Genomic DNA, 18,990 nt, shown 5'->3' with positions numbered 1-18,990 from the left:
ATCAGGCTCAGCAAAGCTAGACACTGAATCAGTGCCATATGATGGTGTACAGGTCCAAGGTACAGGAAAGTACACGGATATGAAGCCCAAGGCAAGGAACACGGAATCGGGAAGAGCTCCCAGGAGGTTTGTTGGTGGTGTTCCACAAAGCCAAAGGGGATGGCAGTCCTGTGAGCCAGATAGGTTCTCGGGCAACAGTCCCAAGGGAGGTTTAATCCTCCAAGGGTGATGTGAGAGTGCCAGACTCATTTCTCAGGAATAAAGACCAAGACGGAGTTCAGAGTCAAGGCAGGAATAGATTGTGGACTAGATGGAACAGATGCATAGATCTTCGTATGAGACAGAATGGTTTGGAGAACAGGCCGGGCTTTCAGAGAAAAGGGATTGCCAGGGATGGATGGATGAGAGAGGGACTTCGGGAAAAGATTGGGATGATGACAGTCATCCAAGAGCAGGTTGGATTCCCGTCATCAAGTTTAGCAGAGGGGGATGTCATGTGCATGGTCAATGCCATGGACAATCTTCAGACGCTGATCCAGAATAGGCAGCCAGATAAAGAGTATTAGAACTAGGACATGGAGCACAAAGTGCTATTTGGCAGTGTACGGATGGGAGCAAAGGCATGAAGGAGGACTATCGGTTGGCGTTGGAGGCTATCAGGAGCAGAGGAGTGCTGTCGGCTGCATGAGGACCAGACAGCAGTGATTATGGACATAAAGAGGGCAGTCGGCTGGCCGACCAGCAGTCGGCCAGCAGCCCAAATATTCCCAAGTGACTATAAATAGCATGGATGCTCATCATTGAACTCATTCACTCCCACTTTGGGTGTGGGTCTAGACTAGGAGATTTTGGTGTGTTCCACCTTTTATGTAAGGCAGCCTATGGCTGTAGATTAGGGTACCTTTTTGTACCATATGAATATACTGAATTTCCAGCACCTCTCTCTCTCTCTCTCTCTCTCTCTCTCTCTCTCTATATATATATATATATATCTGCGTTTTGCATCAGATGGTTTTCCAGTGGTGTTTAGGGTTGAAAGAAGACTCCTAGAGCTTCCGCGTGTTACATTACTGTAATATGCGGAAGCTTCGGAGAAGAATCGGTAACTTCAATACTCAGAATTCAGCACTCTTTTCGCGACGGAAATTAACGCACAAACTGAAAGGAGAAGTGCAGAAAATAGAGAGAGAGAGGGAGAGATGGAGAGGACACAGTATTGGGTCCCAATTACCCTCTGTAGGGCCCCCACCACGGATGGTGTATTTGCTTTATTAGAATGATGAGAAATGTGAAAGAAAATACAGTAATCTTGGACCTTTTCTTGGCCGGGAATACCCTGCCCTTGACCTGAATCCTTCACCCCTTTGCTAAGCACCCTCTTGGCTTTGTCTAGCCTCTTATGCTTGAGCTCTTGGTGGAGAATGAGATGAACAATTGGGATTGTGGCCTCCACTATTTATACTACCCCATCATGAGCAGTCGGCCAGCATTAAAGCAGTCGGCCAGCATCAAATATTCCCACGACTGTAAACTCAGCAATAAATGCTGAATTAAATCCCAAAAAATGTTGCCTTTTTTTCCTAACAGGCTGAAAGTGATGCGCCTGATTCTAAAGGGCTGGGCACATCTTTTGCCCACAATCCAAGGGCTGGGCAGCCTGTATGGGCTGCCCCATACTTGCCCTACAGCCATATAAAAGCTGTAAACTCCTGGAAATTGCCTTATCCGTGCCCTAGGGATGTCCTACAGCCCCTCCATGGCTGGTGGGTTCAGCCTGGGCCTTCGTGGCCCTCATGGGTGTGGTTCCACACCATTCCCATGCCCACACTAAGATCCGGGGTAGCCCTATGGGCTGGCCCCTTGTCCTAACCACTATCTACTTAGTGATTTGGCATCCGGTACCATACCAGATACACAGAACCACTAACATCATTCTAGAGGGAGACCCACAGCGCGGACTAGCACTGTTTCATGTGCAGGACAGTGCACACCTGACCTTGGACTCATGTGCAGGACAATGCACACCTGACCTCGGACGACTGAGATGGATCCTTGGCTGACTCGTCCCGGACTTGGCTCACATGGGACCAGTTCACCATCCCAGGTCCTGCCCCTTCTGTACAGAAATGTCTACGTGGCATCCAAGTGCGGGATGCACGTGACATCCCCTTCTGCTTAACTTGACGGAAGCTACATAGCCTCCAAATAATCCGTCAATAACGCCGGATAGTCTTCAAAAAACTCTTTGTCGAGTCATGCCGCTTCATGAGTTCCTCGGTCCTGAAACTTCGTGAGAAACTGTCGTAGTCTTCGGCCTGAGCCATGCTTGAAACGGTGCAGAAGGATCTTCTCTGGAACCATAATTTTTGCTTCATCCACGATGTCTGGTTTAGCTTCGTCTTTGACCTCTGAGGGGGTGGACCTGCATATGGCTTTAACCAACTGACATGAAATACATCGTGCATAGTCCAACTCGGAGGTAGCTTTAATTGCATAGACACCTCATTAATCTTTTTCCGGATGGGAAAAGGTCCGAAGCTCTTGAAAGACAACTTTGGGCATCGCTTGCCCACCTGCTTCAATCTTTGCTTCATAATCCGAAGATAAACCCAATCCCCTTCCGAAAACTTCATATCCCTTCGGTCTTTATTGGCCTGTCGAGTGTAGGCCTCTTGCGCTTTAGCCAATCTGTCCTTTACTGACTCGAAAATCTCCTGGTAAGACTCCGTCACTCTGTTCGCCTCCGGTACTGAAGACAAAGTCCTGGTTAACAACGACTGGAAAGGTCTTCCAAACGCTGCCTCATATGGAGTCCTGCCAATAGCTGAAGGAAAAGAGTCATTCAAAACAGCTTGAACTAAAGGCAAATACGATTCCCACTTACCTTGCTGATCGTGGACATAACACTTCAGCACATCAAAGGCCAACTGGTTGTATAACTTTGTCTGGCCGTCTCTCTGTGGGTAGAATGCACTGGAAAAATTCAGCTTAGTACCAAAATTATCAAACAATGCCCTCCAAAAATGACTGGTAAACTTGGCATCTCGGTCTGACACTATGGTTCTAGGAATCTCACCAATCGGGTACCAATGCGGAATGAATAACTGGGCAACATCCTCGGCGGTCACATTGGCCCTGCAAGGAATAAGCATAACAAATTTGCTAAACCTATCACCAATAGTTAAGCACTGCGTAGTACGCTTACTCGGATTGGGAGGCAGATTTGTGACAAAGTCCATCGAAATGTCCTGGAAAGGACCCTCAGGAATTGGCAAGGGCTGTAACAACTTTATCTTCTTTCCATGAAGAGCTTTCACCTTTTGACAAATGTCATAGCGTTGTACATATGTAAACACATCACGCCTCATCTTTGGCCAATAGTATTGCCGTTTTAATTTCTCCAGAGTCGAATTCATGCCCCTGTGACCACGTGTAATGGCGTCATGGGCATCATGGAGAAGAGGTGCCCGGAATGACTTCATGACACATAGTCGGCCTTTGTAGAAAAGCCAACCGTCGCGTATCAGAAAATGGCATGGTCCTGTGGCATCCAATGCCTGTTCCCACTGAGTACCGAATTCCTCGGAATCCGCATACGTGTGCTTCATGTCCTCTAGTCCTGTACCAACAAGGTCAAGTCTAGTGGTCTGAATCATAGACACTTGTCCCTTCCTGCTCAAAGCATCGGCCACTGGATTGGCCTTTCCTGGAAGGTACTCAATTATACTGCCGCGAGTTACATTGGTATCAGAGCATAGGCTTCCTTGGAAGCGGAGACTTCCTTATATCAATAAGGAAGAGAAAAGATCTTAAGTGGGGACATCATTGCTATTAAGCATGGCCAGCCACTTTAGAGCCTATGAAGCAAGAGCATGAGCGATAGACAGCTTAGTCTAAGGATTTATGAATTCACAAAATTTATCTTGGAAGTATGGAGTTGACTTTATGTGCACACATTTAGCACTCTTTCCATATGGATATTGTGGATTATATTATCCGGCACACAAGCAAGCTGAAACCGGCCTCTGGTAGAAACCAAAGTGCGGTAGACTAGCAGTCAACCTTCCACTTGTAGTCTAGATATAAAAACAAATTTGATTGGAGCTAAAGTGCCCCAAATCTGAAATGAGAACGACACCTGTTGGCCCCAAAGCTTGGCGCCCCTTGCGGTATTTCTTTATTCAATTTCAAAAAGATGTACAGCTGAATACAACAAAACCAGCCAGGAGAATACACCTGTATGTCCAATCTGGCAGCCCACAAGACCTCTTAGCACAGAGGATTCACACACAGATATGTGTCCCACAAAAGCAACACTTTGTGTTTCCCTCTGATCAGCCAAGACCATTCAGCAGGGCAGCCTTGAGCGTACATCTGGCATATCCCATGTACATGGTTCCACAACTCAGCACAAACATACATTCACTGTCCAATCTCTATTTCCACCCTTTCACTCTGCCATACCCCTCCTCTCACAAGGGGCCAGATAGCACAACTCTGCAGCAGACATAAGCCAATGGAAAGGAAGATAGATGGACAAGTTCAGAGCTTACCAAATCAGCTTGTGGTTCTGCACTCGTGAAGTCAATCGTACCAATTTAGAGCTTACCAAATCAGCTCGTGGTTCTGCACTCGTGAAGTCAATCGTACCAGTTTGTACTTGCCTTCTTCCAACCACCTGTCTGATGCACCAAATAAGCTCATATACAGCATTGCCTGCAACTGTCTGTACAGTCTCTACGCCTGCAGCAGCTGTTGCCACCTGTACCTGCTGGACCTGCTGGACAGTACAGTCCTTGACACTCTGCACCTGTCCGTACAGGTCTTCAGCACCCGACTGAATCTGTCCGTACAGAACTGTACGGACTGTTCTGCGCACACCTGAGTTTGCCTGTTCGCCTGTTGAACCCGACTGTACCAGCTGGTACAGTTCTGTACCTGCAACCAGCCGCCTGTCAGCAGTCGTACAGCCGCCTGTACCTGCTGTCTGTACGACTGTACCTGCAGCACAGCCGCCGCGAGAATCTGCAGCGCTGCCTCTACCTGCTCTCAGCCTCTGTTAGCGCCGCCTGTACCTGTAGAGCCATACCCTGTATGGGCAGCCACGTGGACTGTACCTGCAGCTGTACGGCCTGTCCTGTTCTGTACAGAAAATCCAGTACGCAGCCCAACACACAACAGCAAAACAGTCCAGTTGACTCTCTTCTCCATGCTTGCAGCTTGCACGTAGGTTGCATGCATCCCCAAAAAGCTAGAGAGAGAGAGATGAGAGAGGCGTGTAACTCCAAAAGTGGAGTGGCCTCTCTCCAAAATTGTCCTAGGGTCCCAACTTTAATAAACATTAAAGTTCCCTAGGGGCCACTAAGGCCTAGGGGCAACCCATGAATAAAACATTAAAACATTAATGTTCTTGTTCCCCCCTTCACACCTGGAGATGTCCACACATCATTATCTCTGTCCGAGCACCCCAAATGTGAATCATTTAATATTTTTGCTCAGCAACCACCATGCCCACACTTGTGCTGTTCCATTTTCACAGTGTCATGACATACCCCCCTCTTCAAAAATGGCAAGCGTCCTCGATTGCATTTTGGTGATACAGCAAAATATTAAGAGTGAAATATACAATATGGCAAGATCAGCATCCCAATCCCTCTAAGCCATGCACATGTAACATCATTCACTGCAAACCAATGGCGTAGTAATAGTCCAAGTTGTATACCACTGTGAACCATACACAACCACAACATCCAATGTGATTAGTACACATATATCATAGAAGTTCCATAAACAGCTGTACTGCCAGCCCCATCAGTACCTTCGGGTGAGATAAAAACTGCACCAAGCGACCTCTAGATGTCATCTGAGCCTGTCTGTATCAAGGGAGTGGAGGTGCTACCCCCCCTCTTGAGCATCAGGCAATGCTCACCTTTCTTTCCTTATGTGCCAGTATCTGCTCTGGAATAAGAACCTCATCAAGTTTCTCAACTTCCGGCTGAGCCTCATCTGATACATCCTCAGGCACATCCCCACGGAAAGGTCTAAGGAGACTCACGTGAAAAGCATTGTGAATCTTCCAATGATCTGGTAGCTTCAAACGATAGGCTACCTCACCAATCTTTTCCAATACCTGAAAAGGCCCATAATAACGCATGCTCAACTTAGGGAATAAGCGCTCTTTACCCTTCATCTTCGCGAGTCTAGCCTTTTCAAAGCGCAAAAGAACCCAATCACCCAATGCAAACTCTAAAGCACATCTGTGACGGTCTGCGGCTTTCTTTTGCTTCTGCTGAGTTTTCTGGAGTGCCAACTCAACTCTCCGATAAGCTTCATCCATGTTTTCCACATACTGATCAGCCTCAAAGATCTTATCCTTTGTATGCAAAATGGGTGGTACCTTCTTTCCTCCTTCCACAATCTCAAAAGGTGCCTTGCCCATCGAGGTATGGACAATGTTGTTATATGCAAACTCCATCAAAGGAAGATACTTTTCCCATTGTTGCTTGTGCTATGACACACAACATTTAAGAAGATCTAACACTGTAGAGTTGGCCTCTTCTGATTGACCATCTGTTTGTGGATGAAATGATGATGAAAACTTGAGAGTTGTACCCATGTTGTCAAACAATCCTCTCCAGAACAAACTCGTCATCCGTGGATCACGGTCACTAATGATAGACGTAGGCAAGCCATGATACTTCAAGATGTTCGCCATGAACAACTTCACCATATGATCCACTTTGATCATCTTACGCACGGGAATGAAATGAGCCTGCTTACTGAACCTGCATATGATAGTCCAAATGCCATCATTGCCCGTTTGTGTCCGTGGAAGATCAAATATAAAATCCATGGCAATGCTCTCCCAAGGTCTATTTGGAATAGGTAAAGGCTATTTGGTGTCTTTTGACGGTTAAACTTTACCTTCTGACATACGATATTGCCTAACAAAGACATCAACATCTCTTCTCAAGGTTGGCCAATAAAAGAAAGTCTCCACTGCTTTTACCGTGGCGTCAATACCTCTATGACCTGCATACGGTGGAGCATGACTTTCAATCATAACCTTGAGTCGCAATGGCCTGGTAACACACAGTCTGCCATGCATCAATAAAAACCCATCTCTGAGAGTATAGTGCTCATGCCGCTGACCCTCAGACATGTGATCATTCAACCTTTCAAAGTCCTCATCATGGGCATACTGCTCTTTCATTTCATCAAGCTCATGATGATAAGCAAGTGAAACTGTTGAGACCTGTGGCTTGCGTGACAAAGCATCTGCCACAACATTCTTTTTGCCTTCCACATGCACAATCTGGAAGTGAAACATAGACAAAAAGTTTGCCCATCGCATATGCTTCTCTGAAAGCTTAGTTTGCGTGAGAAAATAACGCAAGGTCTGATGATCTGTCTGCACAGTGAAATCAGTCCCAAGCAAATAGTGTTTCCATGTAGAAAGAGCATGAATTACAGCCAACATCTCTTTCTCATAAACCTGTAAATGCTTCTCGGCATCTTGCAATATTCTACTCTCATAGGCTATCACATGTCCTTTCTGCATGAGAACTGTCCCAATGCTACTTCCACATGCATCACACTGGACAACAAAAGCCTTTCGGAGGTCCGGTAACACCAATACTGGATCCGAAGTAAGCTTTTCTTTAAGCTTTTTGAAGGCTATAATTTTTCGATCAGCCCATCTAAACGGAGTTGCCTTCTTTGTTAAGGCATGAAGAGGCGAAGCAATTTCAGCAAAATACCGTATGTACCGCCTGTAATAGGAACACAATCCTAGAAAGCTGTGTACATCATGCACGGTTGTCAAATCTGGCCACTTAAGAATTGCTTCCACCTTCGTTGGATCCATACGGACTCCATTCTTAGACACAATATGCCACAAGAAGTGAATCTCTTGCAAGAAAAACTCACTCTTCTTGCCATTAATAACCAGCCTATGGTTCCGGAGTTCTACAAACACAATGGCCAAATGCCTTCTATGCTCTTCCTCAGTTTGTGAATGCACAATCATATCATCAAAGAATGTGCCCACAAACACTCTATGAGGCCTGAAAATCCTGTCCATCATTCTGTTAAATGTGGCAGGTGCATTTGTCAAACCAAAGGGCATAACCAAGAACTCATACAACCCAAATGTGGTTCGGAATGCTGTCTTGTGCACATCCTCGGGTCTAATACGTATCTGATGATACCCGCTTTTCAAGTCAATACGACCAAAGACTGTGGAGTCCTGTAAGTGGTCCAAAATGTCATCAATCCTCGGAATGGGAAATCGATTCTTGATGGTATTCTTGTTCAGCGCCCTGTAGTCAATACACATGCGCCAAGAACCATCCTTCTTTTGCACTAAGAGTACAGGTGAGCAAAAGGGTGATGAGCTAGGCTGTATCAACCCTTTATTCAACAGCTCTTATACCTGACTCATAATTTCTTCTTGTTGGGCTGCACTAAGACGGTACGGCGGTCTATTTGGTGGAGTACTACCAGGGATTAGATTAATGGCATGATCTTCTGGCCTCTCCAGAGGAAGTTCCCCTGGCAATGACTTGGAAAAACAATCTTGGAACCCACATAAGAAATCAGTCCTGTCCTTATCTAGCATAGACAAATTAGACTTAGACTCATCATCTTGTGCATCCTTTACATAAATCAAGTACGCGGAAAGATGCTTTTTCATTACTGATGAAATTGCCGAAGCTAATACAATAGGAACAGATTCCCCTTTAAGTTTTACATCCAAAACATGTTCTTTCCCTCTATGAGTCAGAGTGATTTTCCTATTGTATGTATCCACCACCGCATGTACTCTGTGGCACCATGGCATATCCAACAAAACATCACAGCCATCCAGAGGCATGATGAAAAACTCTTCGCTGTTGGGGTAAAGGCACTATGCCCACCCTTATAGTGTGTACAAGCCCATAAGTTATAGTACATAGTACACTTAGTACTTTTAATGTACTAAGTGCACTATGTGTACTAGTGCAATATACATGTGTGATAGGGGAGTCACACACTCATGCCTCATGAGTTGACTTATCCCCACAACTCTCTCTCTCTCTCTCCCTTGTTGTTTCTCTGTGTAAGTCTCCCACATGAATTAACCTAACCCTAATTCCTGTTTCTCCCACACAACTGGTATCAGAGCTAGCAGTAAGTGACTGGCTTGGGTGTGTACATGCAGGCGGAGCAGGTTTCCTGCAGTACGAATAGCCTTGGTGAGAGCCTTAGCGTGGAGCGAACACAAGCACACCACAGGCAGTCGCAGCAGCCAGGCGGAACAGGCGAAGGCGTTGGTGAACGTGAACGTGTTCATGGCAGCTTGCCACGCTGCTGCAAAGAAGCTGTGCTTTTAGGATGTCCAGTCGGCATGAAGCGCTACAAGGCGTAATACAACAGCCGAACAGTAGGCGTCAACAGTAGGCGACGTAGCACTACACAGCGAAGGCACTAGGCGAGCGAAGCGGACAGCAGCCAGGCGAACGTGAGCAGTTTGCATCAGGGTCGCAGCAGCGGAGCGAACCACAAGGCGTGAGCGAAGGTAGCCAACAGCCAATTAAACCCGTAGCGCTAATAGTCAGAGGCGGCAAAGGCGAGCTCGTAAGCCGGGTAGTGGTTCGCATGAGTAGGCGACGTGGAGAAAGACAACATACGCTTCTCTGCAGGCCTGCGCTTCGACGCCTCTCACCTGTTCACGTTTGCGGATGATCCCGCCAGCCCAGGCTACCCATTGATGCAGCGGCTGCGCCAGGTATTGGTGGAGCATGGCATTAAAAATCTCGCCAACGAATAGATGAGGCCACGTCAGTCATGTGCAGAATCCCCATCTTCGAGGATGAGCTGGTGGTAGGAGCAGCCATCAAATCTGCAGCAAGAAGTACCCCCCCCCCACCTGCACAGAACAGCAGCAGCAGCATCATCACCCCTTTTCCTGCAACAACAAAACCAGCCTGCAAATTGAAGAAAAATCAGAAAATTACAAGGTATTTTCCTCAATTTTTTTTTGGGATTTGCAATTGAGCAAGTACAATCAACAATTGAGCAGATACAGGTGTCGAATTGCTCAATTTTGAGCAAAATTGGCAAAATTGGGTGACATTGGTCACAATCAGGATCAATTTGCAGGAAATTGGTCACAATCAGGATCAATTTGCAAGAAATTGGATGTCGAAATTTGGGGCTTTTGATGTAATTGTGCAATTAAGCACTCATACATGTTGTATGATGTGAGAAATCGCACATTTGGGCAAAATTGCAGCAAATTGCAGTGCTAATCAAGGGGCTTTTGTGCCGATTTGGTTGATTTGCATGCAGGCAATCGCATTTGATGCTGTGGATAATGTGTTGATGCCTTACAAGCACTCAATGTGCCTGTAAATCAAGGGGCTTTCATTATTTGGATGTATATGTGGCCAGGGGGAAGCATCGTGAACACTCTGGATGCCTTCATGTGCGTCAATGTACCATGTATGATCAGAAATTGATCTTAAATCAAGGGGCTTTTCAAGTTCGTATGCTTGTTGAGCTTGGCAAAGCAGCCGGCAAGACATTTATGCCTTGAATCCTCAAAAATCAGCTTGCAGTCAAGGGGCTTTCGTCTCTCTCATCAAGATGATATCCCGACCCTCCATCACCTCCTCAAGTCTCCCTGGATGTGTCCATAGGACTCCATTACAGTTCCAGATTGCTATGTGTATCTCTTTGTCTTCATGTTGTTTCCTCCGTGTCTCATAGGCTAGATGGCGCTATTCGACCCTCTTCCCATCAATGTAGATGTGACGATCACTATAATGTGCCTTCTTCCCTTCTTTGTGTGTCGCCTTGATCTTCGGCATGCATAGTCTTCTGTGCTCCAGTTGCATCCATGTGAGGTCATCATCGAAGTAGATGGGGTCCCCTGGCAAGCTCCTCAAGATAGCCCGTCTTCTCATAAAGCTCATCCTACTCTCCTCGTCCGGGAACTGTAGCACTAAGGCCTTGCCTTTGGTGGAGTCCTTTGGGATTGTCCTCCATACTCTAGTGAATGGGAGCGGCTCATCCTCCTTTAGTCCTAGCTTGGTACATAGGTACCGCCCTTCAATCTTGGGCGTGGAGGTAGTGCTCTCTGGTATCCCTGTGACTCGGATGTTGAGGCATCGGATCCGTCGCATCTTCTCTTCATCAAGAGTAGACTGCATCATGTGTACATCTTCTTGTACCTCCTTCTTGATGTTCTTCTTTATCACTTGTACATCTTCTTGCACCTCCTTTTTGATGTTCTTCTTGAGAGAGAGAGAGAGAGAGAGAGAGAGAGAGAGAGAGAGAGAGAGAGAGAAGGGCCATCGCTACACACATTATAATATATATATATATATATATATATATATATATATATATATATATAAATAATATGTGTGTGTGTGTGTAGAGAGAGAGAGAGACAGGGACGCGTCTAGGGCGCCATCGCTGTCACTGTTTTACTGCTCCGACATTGTCTTTCCGAGAGGGCAAGAGAGAAACACAAGTCTTTTTGAGAGGGCAGTTATGGCTCTCCCAACCTTGGTTGAGGTCATGTTGGAGCCCGTCTCGCCTGAAACCTATCTTCCTAAGGAAGAGCAACGAGAAGACACTTCCGATGGGGGCGGCAGAACGCCTTTGAAAATTGCACGATGGGACTGTTTCGAGCAAATGCTGGAGGCTTGGTGGACTCAGAGGATAAGCAGTGCAAGTGTTGCACCTTATGACATTCTCGCAAGGAGAACCGCGTCGTAGGCCCATCCAAATGTTTTCCTGCCATTTGGCTCTATTACCAAAGAGGATGGTGTACGAGCAGCACTCACAGCGTGTGTATTTACGCCTGTCAATGAAGCCCTCAGATCAGGCATGCAGAGAGAGTTTCTTCTAAATGAAACAGAATCTGTAAAATGTATCAAGTCCAATGCGGATTGGGGTGGCTTCATCATTAGGCCTAACTCATCTGATTTGTATGTGCGATGCCGCTTGCCTATTGAAGTGAAGTCACCCTGGCAGTTCAAGTTGCTTGATACGGATCATGTGGTCGAGTTGCTCTCATCAAAGAACAAAGCTGATTGTGACAAGGTTAGGTTTGCCATTGCACAGATCTATTTGTACATGATATTGGAAGAGGCTGAATACGGTGTCATTTGCTCAAAGGAGCAGTTTATATTTTTGAAGAGGGTTCGTAAGCCTAAGGAGAAGGCTCTACTGATTTCCAAGACTTTTGGATGTGCTGACTCTATAGGCATTCGCAGATGCGTATTGTTCATCTGCCAGCTAGCAGAGTCATCTAACATCATCAATCAGGTGACCAAGCTGGGCTGACCCCTCTGGAGAGAAAACTAGTGACACGAAAAGGCATGAAACGGCAACGACGTATCCCACCTACACAAGTAAGGGTGCAACCAGACATACGAGCAAAAATAACAACAGTTTGCGAAGCTGTACTGAGTACACAGTGTAGAAATAGACCAGCTTCCCATTCTACAGAGCTCGAGTTGGACGGAGGACCATATCAGGAGTTCGAGTGGGTGTATCTTACAGATGATGGGCCACCTTTGCTCTCGGCTGAGCACATGCATGGGAGTGGTGATTGGAAGGTTGATACAGCCACCGTGGACCATTGTTTAAGCAGCTTGCTGAATTTGATATTTTCTTCTTTAAGTTGGGGACGGTACTTTCAAGTGAAGGGAAAGTAATTGTCCGACAAGGCATGTTTTGCGGCGTAGAAGCAACAATTAAGATGTTTGACCTTACAGATGATGCACACGATATAATTTCAGAGTTTTACAATGAGGTAAAAGCTTACACTATTCTACAAGACCTTCAGGGCATTGCTGTATCATATTTGTGTGCATATGGAACATTGTGGGGGGGATACATGGGCTTTGTGGCCCTTGATATGGGAGGAGCTCCATTAACAGCAGAGAAACTCTAAGTGCATTCTGATCTTGCTGCTGCTGGTATGGCAGTGCAATCTTTGAAGCTTATCCACGATTATAAGGTGTTACATGGGGATCTCTCTTTCAGGAATATGCTGGTCTCACCAAAAGGCAAGAATGTTTTTTTCATAGATTTTGGCATGTGCAGCTTTGATGTAAAGGATGACTATCTTGAAGTAGAGATGGAGGATCTAGTGAAGTTATTTGAACATGAGCTTGTCCCCACGTGTGATGAATGAATGCACAGGCATGCACAAGTGCCTGAAATCCTTTTTGTATTACCATTGCAAGATCCTTCTTTTGCTCACAATTACATAAATAAAAGTCTATACAAATCACAGGTATCTCATTTTTGGCTGAATACGTTTTTGGAGTATCAGTGCAGGTGAGGAGTTTCCTTTTGCCTCTGATCACAGAAATGACCGTTTGGATAATTATCACAGCATGTGTTTTGTTAAAAAAAACGTGATCTGAAAAGTTAGTTCTATGCTTTACATACAATATGTTGGCTTGGGTTCACTGATTCTTCTACATCACTTTGGAGCAAAAATCTGGTGTAGATAATAGCTATTAAATTGATTAATCTAAAGGTTAAAGACTGGTCCAAGTAGGGCAATTAAACTTGGAATGTCAATCAATTAGGGTAATTGTTTGCAAGGACAATTTGGGATTCGTATCTTGGGAACTTAATTGGATTAATCTTAATAAGGGGATCAATTGATTAGGGCAATTTCAAGGACAATTTAAGGGTCTTCTGTTAGAGATGAATTTCTCAGGTCCTTGTTTTTTGTCTTGCTTTTTGGGTTCAAGCTATATATTGTGTGTTTGGGTGTGTACATATGGAATTTGTGCTGTCCTGTTCCATCTTCATTTGTGATACTCCCATCTGCATTTGAAAGCATATGGAGCAACATTCAATGTTTCACAGAAATAGTACAACACTAAAAGCAGTGTGGGACATCGTGACAAGATCTATGGCACACACGCATGGAAGCAGAGGAAATTCAATTGAAGAAAAGAAGGGAACCACACCATAAGTGAATATGTGGATGGGATAAGATAAATAGGGGATGACTTGGCGTCCATAAAGAAGTCTTTGACTTCTCTAATTCGCCCTCCTCTGAATTTGCATCTTTTGCCACCAAGTTTACATGGTTCTTCTCTTAAAGATTTAGAGAAGACGCCAAGTCATCCCCTATTTATCTTATCCCATCCACATATTCACTTATGGTGTGGTTCCCTCCTTTTCTTCAATTGAATTTCCTCTGCTTCCATGCGTGTGTGCCATAGATCTTGTCATGATGTCCCACGCTGCTTTTAGTGTTGTACTATTTCTGTGAAACATTGAATGTTGCTCCATATGCTTTCAAATGCAGATGGGAGTATCACAAATGTAGATGGAACAGGACAGCACAAATTCCATATGTACATACCCAAACACACAATATATAGCTTGAACCCAGAAAGCAAGACAAAACAAGGACTTGAGAAATTAATCTCTAACAGAAGGCCCTTAAATTGTTCTTGAAATTGTCCTAATCAATTGATCTCCTTGTTAAGATTAATCCAATTAAGTTCCCAAGATGCGGACCCAAATTGTCCTTGCAAACAATTGCCCTAATTGATTGACATTCCAAGTTTAATTATCCTACTTGGACCAGTCTTTAACCTTTAGATTAATCAATTTAATAGCTATTATGTACATCAGATTTTTGTTCCCAAGTGATGTAGAAGAATCAGTGAACCCAAGCCAACATATTGTATATAAAGCATAGAACTAACTTTTCAGATCACGTTTTTTTTAACAAAACACGTGCCGTGATAATTATCCAAACGGTCATTTCTGTGATCAGAGGCAAAAGGAAACTCCTCAGTTGCACTGATACTCCAAAAAGGTATTCAGCCAAAAATGAGATACCTGTGATTTGTATAGACTTTTATTTATGTAATTGTGAGCAAAAGGAGGATCTTGCAATGGTAATACAAAAAGGATTTCAGGCACTTGTGCATGCCTGTGCATTCATTCATCACACGTGGGGACAAGCTCATGTTCAAATAACTTATCTCTACTTCAAGATACTCATCCTCTACATCAAAGCTGCACATGCCAAAATCTATGAAAAAAACATTCTTGCCTTTTGGTGAGACAAGCATATTCCTGAAAGAGGAATCCCCATGTAACACCTTATAATCGTGGCCATATCAGCAAGATCAGAATGCATCCAGAGTTGCTCTGCTGTTAATGAAGCTCCTCCCATATCAAGGGCCACAAAGTCCATGTATCCCTCCCACAATGTTCCATATGCACACAAATATGGTACAACAATGCCCTGAAGGTCTTGTAGAACAGTGTAAGCTTTTACCTCATTGTAAAACTCTGAAATTGTGTCGTGTGCATCATCTGTAAGGTCAAACATCTTAATTGTTGCTTCTACGCCGCAAAACATGCCTTGTCGGACAATTACTTTCCCTCCACTTGAAAGTACCGTCCCCAACTTAAAGGAGAAAATATCAAATTCAGCAAGCTGCTTAAACCAATGGTCCACGGTGGCTGTATCAACCTTCCAATCACCACTCCCATGCATGTGCTCAGCCGAGAGCAAAGGTGGCCCATCATCTGTAAGATACACCCACTCGAACTCCTGATATGGTGCTCCGTCCAACTCGAGCTCTATAGAATGGGAAGCTGGTCTATTTCTACACTGTGTACTCAGTATAGCTTCGCAAACTGTTTTTATTTTTGCTCGTCTGGTTGCACCCTTACTTGTGTAGGTTGGATACGTCGTTGCCGTTTCATGCCTTTTGGTGTCACTAGTTTTCTCTCCAGAGGGGTCAGCCCAGCTTGGTCAACAGCTGTCCGATTGATGATGTTAGATGACTCTGCTAGCTGGCAGATGAACAATACGCATCTGCGAATGCCTATAGAGTCAGCACATCCAAAAGTCTTGGAAATCAGTAGAGCCTTCTCCTCAGGCTTACGAATCCTCTTCAAAAATATAAACTGCTCCTTTGAGCAAATGACACCGTATTCAGCCTCTTCCAATATCATGTACAAATAGATCTGTGCAATGGCAAACCTAACCTTGTCACGATCAGCTTTGTTCTTTGATGAGAGCAACTCGACCACATGATCCATATCAAGCAACTTGAACTGCCACGGTGGCTTCACTTCAATAGGCAAGCGGCATCGCACATACAAATCAGATGAGTTAGGCCTAATGATGAAGCCACCCCAATCCGCATTGGACTTGACACATTTTACAGATTCTGTTTCATTTAGGAGAAACTCTCTCTGCATGCCTGATCTGAGGGCTTCATTGACAGGCATAAATACACACGCTGTGAGTGCTGCTCGCACACCATCCTCTTTGGTAATAGAGCCAAATGGCAGGAACACATTTGGATGGGCCTGTGAAGCGGTTTTACCTGCGAGAATGTCATAAGGTGCAACACTTGCACTGCTTATCCTCTGAGTCCACCAAGCCTCCAGCATTTACTTGAAATTTTCCCATCGTGCAATTTTCAAAGGATAGAGTTATCACTTTTCATCATAGAGGTAAAGCTATTAGTATTAGCACTAAGAAGAAAGGAAGCACCATATCTGTTGTATCTAGTGATGTTCGTTAAAAGTCAATAAAATCTTCTCTTTTGGTGTATATGGTTTTTGTCAAAGATTCTCCTTTCCCTTATGATACAGTCTTTCAAATGTTTAATGCTAATGTAAGCTTTTCTAATTAAATGAATTTTATGTCTTTCCTTCAATCATATAGTGATTGTTTTTCAGCCTCCTCTATCCCTAGTAAGTTACCTTCACGAGGAGAGGATGCCTTGAATTATTGCCATGTACTGCACCCTCCTAATAAGCCCACATATTGTGTCTGTCATGCACAACAAGAAGAGATACTCTCACTTGAATGAGTTTCTTGAGAAGGGGATGGTATGACCTAGTTCATCTCCCTTTCACTCACTTGTGTTGATAGTGCAAAAGAAGAATGGGTCCTATCACATGTGCATGGACTATCGTGCACTAAAGAAAAACACAATCAAGAACACAAAGAGCACTTAAAGGCAATTTCTAAAGAATTGCATGCTAATAGACTTTATGTAAATGGGAAGGATGAGATAAGGTACCTTGGTCATATTATCTCCAAGGAGGGTATCCAAATGGATCCCCAAAGGCTTAAGGTAATAGATGAGTGGCCACAACCAAAAAATCTTCATGAGTTAAGAAGCATTATTAGCATATGCTCCTATTATAGATAATTTTTTTTTCAAAGTTCACTATAATAGTGGGTCCATTCCATAATTTAACAAAGAAAAAGGTTAAATTTCAATGGACCCATAGAGAAGACAATGCTTTTAAAGAGCTCAAGGAAAGGCTGATTCTTGGAAACATTACTTCTTGTGTACACCACCCTTCATAATACAGACAGATCACTAAAGCATTAAATACTTTCTTATGCAAGTCAAGCTTTCTGACAAATGAGATCAGCTAATTTTCTTTCTCAATTTCATTTTCACATATCCCATATCCCTGGAAAGCAAAATGCAGTTGTAGATGCACTCTCACAAAGGCCTAGAGTAAAGTATGTCTCCATAGAATGTAATCATGACCTTGCAAGCATGCTTTTGACAAGTATGCACAAGATGAAGATTATATCTCTATCATTGTAGATTTAGAGAGTAGCAAAGCCCATGAATATTTCTCATTAAAGGAAGGATTCCTCTTGCATGGTTCATAATTATGTAACCAAGGAGCTTCATGAGAGAAGGTAATGTACGAGTTTCATGCTCCACAAGGAGCTTCATGAGAGAAGATAATGTACGAGTTTCATGCTCCACCATATACAAGGCATCGTGGCATCCAAGCCACCACTACTCAAGCAATAGAAACTTACTTATATTGGCCCTCTGTGCAAGAGGACATCCATGATTATGTAGAACAATGCTTGGTATGTCAAAAGGTCAAGTATGATAGAGGAAAAGCCCTAAGATTGTTGTGCAACCATTGCCAATTCCAGAAGCTCCATGGGAAAGTGTTTCAATGGACTTCATTAGATTGCCCACATCCATACATGGAAATATAGGTATATGGACAATGGTAGATCGATACAGTAAACATGCTTATTTTCTACCTATTAAAAAGACTATTAAGTCGCACCACATGGCTACGATTATTAAGTCGCACCACATGGCTACGATATTCATATCCCAAATTTTCTGGTACCACGGTATGCAAGCTTAATAGTCTCTCAAAGAGACCCAAGAATGACAAGTCTCATTTTAGGGGGGGGAATTTGAAAATTTGGGCACTAGACTCAATTTCTCATTGGCCTATTCAAGAAAGAGGAAGCACAAGAAAGCACATGTTGTTGGACAACAAGGCATGTATGAAAGTGAATTCAAGGCTAGGGAAGTTCCAAAAGGTGATTGCCACTTCACAAGTGCACGGAAAATTTTCCTAGGAGCTCATTAGTATTTTATAGGTATAAATGGCCTCCAAGGGACTTAAAATCGCCAAAATAAGGCTTATGGGAGGTGGGAAAAGTTGAAATGAGGGCAAAGGATCATGAAAATGGGAATAAGGGCTTTGTTTGGACAATTTGGGATATTTTCATCCCATTTTAAGGGCGAGAACTAGGCGTCCTCCTCCCATGCCGTGCCCATACTCCACCTCTCTCTAGCCACATGGATGCTAATTTTGGCATCACTTTCCACCTCTCCAAGTTGTGAGCCTCAAGGAGGTATTTCTCTCTCATCGCAAGGCAATTTTTTGTGTTTAAGAGCTCACAAATGCTGCCAGTAAGCTCTTCAAGCTCAAGCACTCATATGCAAGCTATATGCTTATGATTATATACCTACCCTTGGTAGCTATTTATGATACTTAAGTTATGGAGCACTTTCATCTCAAGCTCCTTCCCTCATCCTCTTCAAAGCTCTCCTTTTCTTTGCAAGGACTCTTGGCTTGAATAGCCATCATTGAGGCTTTGAGAAGACGACAATCTATCCAAGGTTTCCACCTAAGCTTACATTG

General features: G+C 44.1%; 1 protein-coding gene across 2 annotated transcripts in view; it reads left to right on the top strand.

Moving 5' to 3' along the window:
• The window catches only part of LOC147604846 (TATA box-binding protein-associated factor RNA polymerase I subunit B-like), a 36,612-nt gene that overhangs the window by 12,387 nt on the left and 5,235 nt on the right, over positions 1-18,990 (top strand). The window lies entirely within an intron of this gene.

Source organism: Cibotium barometz, chromosome 61, assembly GCF_041138505.1.
Source record: "Cibotium barometz isolate CiBa-2024 chromosome 61, ASM4113850v1, whole genome shotgun sequence".
NCBI lineage: Eukaryota > Viridiplantae > Streptophyta > Polypodiopsida > Cyatheales > Cibotiaceae > Cibotium > Cibotium barometz.
The sequence above is the reverse complement of the archived record's forward strand: the minus strand, read 5'-3'. Positions and strand labels throughout refer to the sequence as shown.